Source organism: Myodes glareolus, chromosome 3 (assembly GCF_982192425.1).
Source record: "Myodes glareolus chromosome 3, mMyoGla1.1, whole genome shotgun sequence".
NCBI classification, from domain to species: domain Eukaryota; kingdom Metazoa; phylum Chordata; class Mammalia; order Rodentia; family Cricetidae; genus Myodes; species Myodes glareolus.
Window position 1 is genome coordinate 65552124 of NC_142028.1, and position 12609 is coordinate 65564732.

A 12609-nucleotide genomic window follows, 5' to 3' on the forward strand; every position below is an offset into this window, starting at 1 on the left:
AATTTTTATTTTGTTTTTGGTCAACTTGACACAAGTTAGGGTCATCTGGAAAGAGGGAATCTTTTCTTCTTCTCTCTCTCTCTTTTTTTTTTCTAGACAAGGTTTCTTCGTGTAACCCTGGCTGTCCTGGAACTCACCCTTTAGAGCCAGTTGGCCTCAAACTCCTGCTTCTGCCTGTCTCCCGAGTGCTGGGATTAAAGGCATACGCCACCACCACCCATCTGAAAGAGGGAATCTTAATTAATTTATTTATTTGTTGATTTGGTTTTTCGAGACAGGGTTTCTCTGTAGCTTTGGAGCCTGTCGTGGAACTAGCTCTTGTAGACCAGGCTGGCCTCGAACTCACAGAGATCTGCCTGCTTCTGCCTCCCGAGTGCTAGAATTAAAGGCGTGTGCCGCCACCGCCCAGCTGAAAGAGGGAATCTGAATTGAAATGCCTCAATCAGACAGACCTGTAGGCAAATGTGTGGGCATTTGCTTGGTTAACAATTGAAGTGGGAGTGTGCAGCCCACTGTGGATAAAGCCATTCCTGCGCCAGGCTGTATAAGAAAGGAGGCTGAGCAAGCCATTAAAAGCAAGCCAGTAAAGGGTGTTCCTCCGTGGTCTCTGCTTCCATTCCTGCCTGCAGGTTCCTGCCCTGGCTTCCCTTGATGATGGGCTGTAACCTGTCAGACAGACTCCTCCCCCCTCAGTGCTTCCGGACCGTGTTCCATCTCGGCAACAGGAAGCAAACTAGCACAGCTTGTCTTTTCCTCCATGGAGACACTGAAGAGTGGGCCTTTCCTAAGGACTAGCAATGAGGCCTGAGGAGACGGGACCAGGGGAGTGGCTGTGTGTAGGCCCTCCACCTTTCTGGGCCTCTGTCTCTCGTGTCATGATGGAATTGAAAAGGGTCAATCTGAGGCTTTTGCAGTTCCAACCATTTTAAAACTCATGGCTTTCCAGGTTGAGAAACAGTGGGGAAGGCAGACAGAGGGAAGAAGGATTCCTTCATGATGACAGAGCCCTGCTTGTGCCAAGGGCCGCTGGGCCACTGGGCCCGTCTCCTTGTTCTCACCTCTCCTCCCATGAGGGTGCAAAGTCTTTTGTGGAGTCTTGCCTAAAGCAGAAGGCAGCTGGGTAGCTCCTTGCCTGAGCCCTGCTGAGTTATCTGACTGGCTGATAGCCCACACTGGCTGCCGACTGACTGCTTCTCTCTAGCTGACTCAACCCCGGCTGGTGTCTGGGATAGAACCTTGGATTCCTAGCCCACGCCGCAGCAGCAAAGGGCTCTTGAGGCAGACACATCTGGGTTTACCAGCCGTGCTACTTTATGGGCCATGAGGGCTAGTTCCAGTCACTTGACAGTGCCATTGTCAGACATTGGGTGCCAGATAACTGCAGACTCCAACTGCCACTCAACCATGGGCTTTCCTAGGTCTCTTCTGCTTCCCCTCTTTCCTTGATGGCCTTTGGTCTTGCCGTCCTCCGTGTCGTGTGATTACAGATAGATGCTATTGGTTTTGTCTCCTTGACATACACGGAGACTTGGGACAATTTGCTTGCTCATCTGAGCCTGTGTTTCGCTTTGTTTTGGTGGTGCTGAGGATTGAACTTGGAGCCTTGTGTGTACACAGCAAATACTCCATGAAGGTTACACCTTCAGCCTCTGAGTCTCTATTTTGAATTTTTTTAAAATGGAAGTAAGCTGGGTGGGTGGTGGTGCACTCCTTTAATTCCAGTACTTGGGAGGCAAAGGCAGGCAGATCTCTATGAGTTCAAGGCCAGCCTGGTCTACAGAGCGAGTTCCAGGACAGGCACCAAAGCTACACAGAGAAACCCTGTCTTGGAAAAAAAAAAATAAGTTAAAAAAAATAAAATAAATAAAATAAGTAAAAAGTAATTGTTAGTGTAAGTGCCACCTTTCTACTTTAAAATTCTTATTTAGTAAATTTACTTACTGTGTATGCCTCTGCACACATGCACACATGGGGGTCAGGGCACAATGTGCACAAGTCAGTAGCTCCTTTGATCCTGTAGGTCCTGGGGATGGAACTCGGGTCATCAGGTTTGTCTGCAGGCACCTTAGCCTGCTGAGTCATCTGGCCTGCCCCCAATCAGTTTCGCAAGCATTTCATGGTTCTTCTTTGCCCTGCTGGTCAGCTTTGCCAAAACTCACTGCCCCATCATGACTGGATGCTCTACCAGAAGCCACTCCTCTCTGAGTTCAGTCCCTGTGACCCGCATGGTGAAAGGAGAGAACCGACTCCTACCAACTGTCCTCTACCTCCACAGATCCCTGTGGCTCATCCATGTCCCTTCTCCACAAAAGAAAATCAAACACACACAAAAATTTTTAAGAGATTATTGTGGCTGGGCATAGTGGTTTATGCACTTAATCCCAGCACTCAGGAGGTAGAGGCAGGGGGATTTCTGTAAGTTTGAGACTAGCCTGATCTACACAGTGAGTTCCAGTGTAGTGCTATTTTGTTTAATAAATAAAGCTTGCTTGAAGATCAGAGTGCAGAGCTAAGCCACTAGAGGCCAGAGAGTGGTGGTTCACACCTTTAATCTCAGCACTAGGGAGGTGGAGACAGGAGTGATATGGCTGGGTGGAGAGAGGAATATAAGGCTGGAGAGACAAGAGTTCAGTGAAGTCTGAAGATGCAATCTGAGGAGAGTCTGAGGACAGGATGGTCCCATCGGTCTGAGCGTTGGCAGAGGAAAATGGTCTCTCTAGTGGCCGCTCTTGCTTCTCTGATCCTTCAGCTTTCGCCCCAATATCTGACTCCAGGTTTTCTTTATTAAGACCAATTAGAATTCGTGTTACAGTCCAGGCCAGCCAGGGATACATAGCAAGACTCTGTTTCAAAAGAAAACATTTAAAAGCAGAGTGCAGTGGTATACACTTGATTTGTGGGGTTTTTGTTGTTTGTTGTTTTTTTGAGACAGGATTTCTCTATACAACACTGGCTTTCCTGGAATGCTTTGGAGACCAGATTGGTCTCAAACTCACAGAGATCCTCCTGGTTTTGCCTCCGGAGTGCTGGGATTAAAGGCATGGGGCTTGGGGTTTTTTTGTTTGTTTGGTTTCCTCTCTTGAAATGTGCCTGTTCTCTTCTGGCTGGCTGGCAAGCTCTCTGCACCCCTCAGGCCAGCCTCCCTCTTGCGCTCCTCTTAGGACCTCCCCTGACCCCCATGAGCAGTCTGGCCCTCAAACTGCCTGATGTACCTATTGGCTGTTGTATTATTCATTCCACCATGAGCTGTGGGACTGTGTGTTTACCTACTCCACACCTGAAAGCCCTTCAAAGTCCAGGCTCCAAATCACCCATGCTTGAATGCACCAGTTGAGTACAACTCTCTACTTTCTTATGCTGGTGGGTAAACATTTTCTTTTTTTCCAGATTGAGAAGCATTTAGGGGCAGGAAAGACAGTTTAGCATTTAAGAATGTGTACTGGTTTTGCAGAGGACTTGAGTTTCATTCCCAGCATCCATACCAGGGGACTCTGAAACACCTGCCGTTCTAAATCCAAGGTATAAACTCATGTACACATACACACAGACAGACACACAATTAAAAAAAAACAGAAAAAAAAGTATAAAAGCCAGGTGGTGGTGGCGCACGCCTTTAATCCCAGCACTCGGGAGGCAGAGGCAGGTGGATCTCTATGAGTTCAAGATCAACCTGGTCTACAAGAGTTAGTTCCAGGATAGACTCCAAAGCTACAGAGAAACCCTCTCTTGAAAAACTAAAACAAACAAATGAACAAACAAAGAAAAACAAGAGCCAGGCAGTGGTGGCACATGCCTTTAATCCCAGCACTTGGAGGCAGAAACAATCGAACCCCTGAGTTAAGGCCAGTCTGGTCTACAGAGCAAGTTTTAGGGTATCCAGAGCTACATACAGACACCCTGTCTTGAAAAAAAAATCTTTAAAAAGAAGTTCTTTCAGGACTGTAAAGATGGCTTAGTGGTTAAGGACACCACCTGCTCCTCCAGAGAACCTGGGTTTGATTACCAGCACCCATATGGTGGTCACAACCCATTTAACTCCTGTTCTAAGGGAATCTGACATCCTCTTCTGGCTCCTACAGGTACAGCACATTCTGCACTGACATACACACAGGCAAAACACCCATACACACCAAAATAAATCTCAATTTTTTTTCCAAGACAGGGTTTCTTTGAGTAACCCTGGCTGTCCTGGAACATCCTGGAACTCACTATGTAGACCAGGCTGGCCTCAAACTTGGAGAGAGTTTGCCTCTGCCTCCTAAGTGCTGCAATCAAGGGCATGCACCACCACCGACCAACTCAGAAACTTTTTTTAAAAAGCACTTTGAGATCCAGAGTTTCAAACTCAGCCACTTGAAGGAAGCAGAGGGAGATAAAGCCTCCAGTTCACTCCGCCTCCCTGGACATGTGTTTCAGAAGACCAGTCTCTGGTGATGTTCTCTGCTGGTTCTGCGGGAGCTGGCAGAACCTCTGGCTTGGTGTAGGGTGCGCAGGCAGACTAAAGGTATAGAAAAGGGTCAGGTCTGGGGCAGGCACAGGGGGACAGACAGGGTTCCAGATGTGTCCCTCTCCGTGTGACCTGGGCCAGTTCTCACTGAAATCACTCTTGCTGGGGTCGTTATGGGATACGAGATAATCGTGGGATGCTGATCTGAAGGTGAAAGGGCTGGGGACACCATGTGGACAAAAGATGTCCCCAGAGACACTCAAGGGCTTTAACTTTCGACCATCCTGCTGACAGGGGATGCTATTGTTGGAACCTCCTCGTCAGGTCCTTCTTCCCAAAAGTCTCGTCCCTAAATGGGACTGAAACCCTTAGGGCACAAACACATGGCCTCCTACTTCAGGATATGCGAGTCCAGGGGCAAGTACTTGAAGCCATCCACCGCATCAGGGCTGATGGCACCCACCTTCCCCCAGGGTGATCAAAGGAGAGGCAGGTCCTGTGGAGTGTGGGGCTCACACTGCTCCGCTTTAGTCAGGGCAGAAAGAACCACAGTCTGAGTGTCTGCCTGGGCTACAGTGAGGCAGAGTATACGGAGTGTCTGGGCACTCTCAGGCTCAGGACACAATGGTCCCCAGGTACAACTTATTTCAGGACTTTTCATCTCCCTGGGAAGACTGTCTTCTAGGAAAGCTCTTTGGGTTTGTGTCATGGCCCAGGCAAACCGGGAAGAGTAATTCTCTTCCATGACCTCAGCAGGCTATGAGACAAGGGTTCTTGTCTCAGTCCTGACTCTGTACATGACACATCACTCCTATTTGCCAGGTTTCAGTTGACCTGGAAATAGCAAGTGGTCCCCACCTCTCTGAGGTACAAAACCAGCATGAAAAATACTTGCATTTTGAATTTGACTGATGGGAGAAACCCGATGGTAGGGCCCTGGGAGGCAACAGGCCTGAGGTAAAGGCAGGAAAGGCCACAGTGCTGGTCCCAGGTCTCCCTTGCAGGCCAGATGACCTCAGAGAACCTAACTTGTACTTGATAACACCCTGCTGCTTTGATAAGCCACACTCTCAATCTGCAGCATCCTTCAGGGACACCATCTGTGTCTAGCAAGGGAAGCCCACCACCACTCTATCATAAAGTTCCCTGGCTACCTCTATTTGTCTGCGATCAAAAAATAACTGTAAACATTGCTGGCATGGTCACACGTTAGCCTGTCTCCCAGTCAGACTCTGGTTCCCAGCAGCACTGATGACTCAGAGGGCAACATACACTTACTGTTTCTCTTCCACCCAGTGGGCTCTTCCTTCCTAAGTGCCTGGGGGACCCAGAAGATGGGGAGGGTTAGGATGAGCAGGCTGCTCTATGGAGAGCGTCACATGAGATTAGAGGTGGAGTGCCTTGAGTGAGGAGGCAGGGCTCAGCCTCTGGCCTCCATGGAAGGGAGGAAGATGTGTGTGGGCCCAGCTGGGACTCCGGCATCCTGTTCCCTGCTCTTTCTAGCCCTGGAGGCTTCAGTTACGGCTCCACTCACGCCCTGCTGCTTTCTACCTGCCCCTGAGCCTTGCTTCCTCATGTGACCACATCTAGACTTCTTGCTATCCGATGCTTGGTGGACACCCATCCCTCTACATCCCTTCGGAACCTGGAAAAGGCAACAGTTAGCTCCATGGTCTTCAGCGTGGGTGTCCTCCAGGCTGTTGCAGGGAGTCCTGCATCCTAGAACATCCCCTGTGCAGTACCAAAGTTAACCACCCTGGGCTGACTGTTCCTCTCACCTGCAACGGGAGCTACCCGAAGGCAGAAATCAGCTCAGTCCTCCAATGCCCAGCAGCCCTGGCACCAGAAGAGATTCTAAACAGACTGGAGTCTGAGTTTCTAGGAGGGGCAGTGGTTCTGTGGAACCTTACGCGGTCAACTGATCGTAGCGATATTCACTTCACTTCCAGGAAACTAACGCCCACTGAAGGACACACAGATTACCCCAGATCGTACAGCACCTCAGTTACCAAGCCTGGAACCCAAGGGTCCTGATGTTTGACCCATGGCTTTGGCTGTGACAGCAATGAACAGCATCCAGGCATTAAGGAAGGGTGCCTGGGAGCCCCAGGGGCCCAGGCCCTGCAGCTGCTCACGCCACGCTGGCTCAGTCCCTCTGGCTGGGCGCTCAGCCAGCAGCAGCATGGGGCTTTGCCTGACCCTGCCAAAGGCTGTGCTGTCAGCATTCTGGGGAGGCAGCCAGGCCACTTCCCCACAGGGCAGCTCAGACACAGGTCCTGGAACAGCATCTCTGGACTAAGGCTCTGGGGGCTGGACTCCCAAGCAAAGTCTCAGACACAGGTCCTGGAACAGCATCTCTGGACTAAGGCCCTGGGGGCTGGACTCCCAAGCAAAGTCCTTCTGAATAGATTGATTCAAACTGATTAAGCTCAGGCAACAGTCACAAGAGCACATGAAAGAGCCCAGGATGGAACATGTACTCAGTAAATGCTGCAGCTCACAGCACAGTGGGGACAGGGCAGGCTATGTGGGGGGCAAAACGTTCACTGTCACTGTTGACTAGCTCTGCAAGTTACTTGTGTATGCCACCATTGTCTCTAAGATGGGAGTAATGCTTGTCTTAAGGAGAGGATTAAATCCTTTAATATACATTTCTCACCATGTGGTGATGCACTCACTTCGCCAGTGCACACACATGACCACACACCTTACTACACCCTGGCTTGATGCATGTTTCAGGGCTAGACAAGCCGAGGCCAAGGCCCATGTTCAGCCTTCCAGCGTCCTCTGGGTTGTTTCTGTATAGGGGAACGATGGTGACACACACCCTGCAGGTGTAATGTCAACAGGGGTAATTCACAGAATTCTATGTGCTGCTGGCACCTCATGGAGGGATGCTCTTCCCTGCTTTCTGCCCCTCTCCAACTCTGCTGCCCACACCTTCTCAGGGATGATAACGGTCTCTCCTCCTCCCTGCAGCTACCCTCATGACTGCTGCGACCTCAGCGCTGCTCTTGATCCTGCAGCCCACGTCTACCCCACACGATTCTGTTTTCAATTGGGCCAGATTCCTGTGGGTCCCTTTCCCAGGACATAGCCAGTCTCCTCCCTTCCTCAGATCCAGAGTGCCTTACAGGGTTCCACACAGCACAAGAGAAGCTGGCTCCCCTCTCATTCCTCAGGTCTTAGAATGCAACACAGGATCTAGGCGAATCCAGCAAACAACCCCGGCCTTTCCTGGCAGACTCAGAGGAGGACATGTGACCTTATCTAATCCTCACTGAATCTGGGGCTTCTGCTGGGAATTCCAAGACTCTGGTCCTCTTTCTTTCAGATTTTGGGTGGTATGCAGTGTAGATGAGATGCTTGGAACTTTCGGGGTGCCCTGAAAGCTGCAGATAGAATGCTGATCAAATCATGTCTGCCTCCCAGGCACCACTAGCCCTCAACCAACGCACGCACTCGGGTGTTAGGCATACTTTCCGTTATTTGCAAAGCAAAGCATCCTGACTCAAATACCACCTGGGTAAAGGACTTGGTCTCACTTACCAGCACATGCACTTATTTTCTTATATAACTGGGTCCCTGCTACATGCCAGCTTCTATGCGGAGAGCTAGGGACCAACGTCAGGAAATGTACACAGGTGGGAAGCACTGGAGATTAAAATGCTGACCTCGGGACAGCCTCTGATGCTGAGTTTGACCTGCTTGGCATCCACTTCCCCCCTCTGGATGGCAGGAGCCTGACTTCCCTTTGGGAAACCACCTAGAGGCCCAGTCAACCAACCTAGCCAACTAGCACAATTCACTTTCCCCACCACTGCCACCCCTTCAGTGACAGACATGGGGTAGTCCTGAGACTACAGACTCCTGTCTTCTTCTTGGGTCACTGGACAGGAGACCCAAGCCTGCAGTTTCCTCACGCTCAAGAGGAGAGTGCCAAGACCAAGTGCTTCCTCTGGTATCTGGCCCTGCAGTGTGAGATCCAGACAGAGATGACAGGCATGGTCCTCCCTCTTCTTGAGCTCTGTCTTAAGGTCAAGTGAACAAGTGATCACAGCACAGCCATACGAAAGACGCTCAGAGGGCATCAACTCGTTTGAAGACATTTTTTTCCAGTGTTGGAAGATTATACAACATGATAAACAGAAAAATTAGAACACACTAAAAATTTAAAGGATAAACATCTTAAGTCCCGTTATGTTGTCTTGATCACGTGGTTAATATCTTTAGCCATTCCAAATGCTTTTCCACGCAAACTATTTTCTTTGAGACAAGGCCTCACACAGCTCAGGCTGGCCTCCTCCCCACTACACAATGGAGGATAACCTGGTCTTCTGATCCGCCTGCCTCTCCTTCCTTAGTGCTTGGATTATGGGTGTAAAACACATCATTTTATAAGGGGTTAAGGCTCTAACCTAGGGCTTAATGTCAACTTAGGTGTGTCCCCATCCCCAGCGTGCTACACAAGCTTGAAAAAAAAAAATCAAAAATGTTAGGCTATAAAATGTCTATCTTTAAAAGCACTTTTGCCTCTGCCCCCTCCCCTCTCTGACAATTGGGTATCATTCACTAAAAAGCTAATGTAATGTGGGGAAAAGTTGGATGTCAGAACAGCAAAAACGTCATCAGTGGAAAAATTGGTGCCACGGCTGTGACGCTGACATCAGGAGAAACACTGTAGACAGAAACTCCACAGTATCTCTGGAGCTTTTCTGTAAATGAAGGATGTAGTCCAGAAAGTTCAGTTTTAAAAATAACCCCATGGTGGGCGTGGCGAGGCACAAGTATGACCTCAGCATTAGAAAGGTGGGGAGCGGGGTGTGTGTGTGTGTGTGTGTGGTGTGGTGTGTGTCAGAAACTCAAGGTCACTTTTAGCTTTGTATTGAGGTCAAGGCCATCTTAGACTATATGAGCAACTGACTAAAAAAACAAAGGAGGGGGGCAAAATCCATTCTGCATTGTTTTAGAACTTGTTTACTCGTCCAACAGCTTATCGTGAGATTTTTCTGTTCTGAAGGGATTATTTCATAATTGTATACCATCCTGTCCCACAATGAATCAGCCAACCTCCATGCTGTTGGAAACTTAGGTTGTTTCCAACCCTTATCTTACTAGACGAGCTTTCGGCACACTTACTCATTTCCTTAGAACACAGGAGCTGGAACCCCTCAATCACCTCCCTTATTACAGAGCAATTTTGAAAGATTCTAACACAGGAGGCAGCCAGTTCTCACAGGGATTCTTCTTGCCCAGCATAGCCCCTCCTTAGTGTTAAATCTCGGCTTGAGTGACTTCAAGCAGGCCAGTTCTACAGGCAGCCATGGCAGTGGGTTTGGGATCGATGAATAGGTACAGGCAGCCTGAGCGGTGCCTTTAGCATCAGCTCTGGTTCTCTCCTCTTGTGTCAGTTACCCTTGTCTGCCTGGCTCCTAAGGCAGGTCCACATTCTTTCTGCCACCAGACTCCAGTCAGCATCCCTAGGAACGGATCCCCATTCACCCAGGGGTACATCTGGCAGCTCAGGAGAACCCAGAAGTTTGGTGGTTTTTCCTAGAAGGTGGAGAACGCAGTAGGGAATTGAGATGGTGAGACCAGCCATTCTGAACTACCTGCTGGTCTTGGTGAATGCCCCAGGCAGTAGAAAGGACCACTTCCCGACAGCTACTACTATTTAACTTACACAAACCCTACCACCATTCTCCATGGGCACTCTGAGCCGCACGTCACATTGAGTTCACTGAGCTTTAGAGGCGATCTCCCCCAAGGCAGAGGATCATCTTTGTCATCCCCAGAAACTTTTGGGCCATGGAACACAGCTGACAAAACTGAGGATACTCGGACCCCTGCTCTTCAGTCCCATAGCAAAGACTGGATGATTCATGCTCAAATCACAGTCTGGAATGTTGAGGGAGTTAGAAAGGCCCACAGACAGAACTCAGGGGCCATTAATGTCTTCTTCATTATCCATGAGGTGAAAACCTCTCTTCGGTTTTGTTGTGTTTTCTCTGAAAAAAAAAAAAAAAACTATTTCCAATATGGTGCAGATTTCCCCCAAACTCTATGCTTTGCCACGCTCAGAGCACCCCTGTGCTTTCTCTGCTGTAGTTGCCCACTCTTCTATATGGAGCCTCTTCCATCCCACACCTCAATTAGCCTTCCCTTCTGTCTGGCTGTTCTTATAAAACGAAAACGAACTTAAGGCAGCTCTCCCCCCACCCCCCGCACCTCCATAGCGCACACTGAGACTGGAGTGGGGGTAACCCCGGCAGAGTAAAGCATGGCAGCCGAGTAAGAGACGTCACCCTGAAATTCTTCATAAGCAGAGCAAAAAGGGAAAGGCAGAAAACGAAGCCCTTCTTACTTAGAAGGAACCAGAGCCCACGAATGCAAGGATTTCCAAGCTCTAAGCCCAAGTGTTTAAAGGCACAGCATCTTAAATTGAGCCATGCAAAACTGAATGTGGGGGTTCATGCAAAATGTGGCAGGGATGTTTCTCAGTGACCGCAAGGTTAATGACTCAGGTGTTTCTGGCAGTGTGCACCCGTGTTGCGCCACTAGTCACTGCAGCCCGTTTCTGACTGTGTGCGCCTAGCTGGCACAAGTGACTCACCCCTAGACAGCTCGGCTCAGACCCCAGACTATGGCGCGTGACAACTGCTGGGTTCTGATTGGACAGAGTCTTTCTGCTCTCACACTAACGTGATGATTTAATTACAGAAACAATGTTTTCATACTATCCTTTGTTGGTCCTTGGCATGTAAATACCAAATTAGCTTATTTTTGGATTACGTTGTGCTAAATGCTTTCTTTTAAACATCTTTACGTGATCTAGTGTGAAAGCAGGTCAGGGTGTGGAGATAAGAGGTTAGAATTGGTTCTTTCCAGTCATCCTGTGGGATTCATGGTTCAAACTCAGGTTGTCAGGCATGCTGTATCTCTACTCACTGAGGCATTTTGACAGCCCCATATTGTGTGGTTTTCCTATTTTGGCTTTTTGGGGGGCTCACCACCCAGCTCCCAAATAAATCTCACACGGAGGCTTTTTCTTAGTTATGGACGCCTGGCCCCAGCTTGGCTATTTTTGTCCAGCTTTTCTTGAACTATCCTATCTACCTTTTGCCTCTGGGCTTTTTCCTTTTCTTACTTCTGTATACCTTACTTTCACTCTTATTCTGTTTCTCCTATTTATACTGTCTGCCAGCCCCACCTACCCTTGCTCCTGCCTTGCTATTGGCCATTCAGCTCTTTATTAGACCATATTTATTTATTTTTTAATTTTTTAAAAAAATTATTATGTATCTAAAATTCTGTGTGTATGCCTGCAGGCCAGAAGAGGGCACCAGACATCATTACAGATGGTTGTGAGCCACCATGTGGTTGCTGGGAATTGAACTCAGGACCTTTGGAAGAGCAGGTAATGCTCTTAACCGCTGAGCCATTTCTCCAGCCTCCATCAGGTGTTTTAAACAGGTACAGTAGCACAGTTTTACAGAGTTAAACAAATGCAACACAAACAAAAGTAACACAGCTTAAAATAGTATTTCCCAACAGCCCCAATGCTAGAGAATTTTCAGTACTTTCTGAAATGATGCTAAGTACATTTCTGCCACGTTGTACTATACACTTATTCAAAGTGAAATTAACACCTCAGCCTTGACAATTACAAACACGAAAATACTGACTAATGCTGAAATGCTGGAGAAGCTCTAGGACCCACAGCATCAAACATTCAGCCAAGATTTCTTTCTGTTTTGTTTTGTTTTTTTTTTTTTTCGAGACAGGGTTTTATGTGTAGTTCTGGCTGTCCTGGAACTTGCTCTGTAGACTAGGCTGGCCTTGAACTCAGAGATCTGCCTGCCTCCTGAGTGTTGGGATTAAAGGCAATCGACACCCCTGCCTGGCTAGCCAAGATTTCTTAGCATAAGAAAAGCACATCTATCTTTCAACAGCATACAAACTTGCTCGTCTGTGATAAACGGTAAATGATATAAAAGGTTGTTTTTATTTGTGTTGTGTGCATGTGTATGCATGTTCGTGGAGGTTAAAGGTCAGCCTCAGGTATTTCTTCCCAGGAACACCTTTTAAAAATTACTTTAAAGTATGTGTGCTGTGTCTGTGTGGGAAGGTACATGAAGGTGTTTGGAGACCCTGGAACTGGA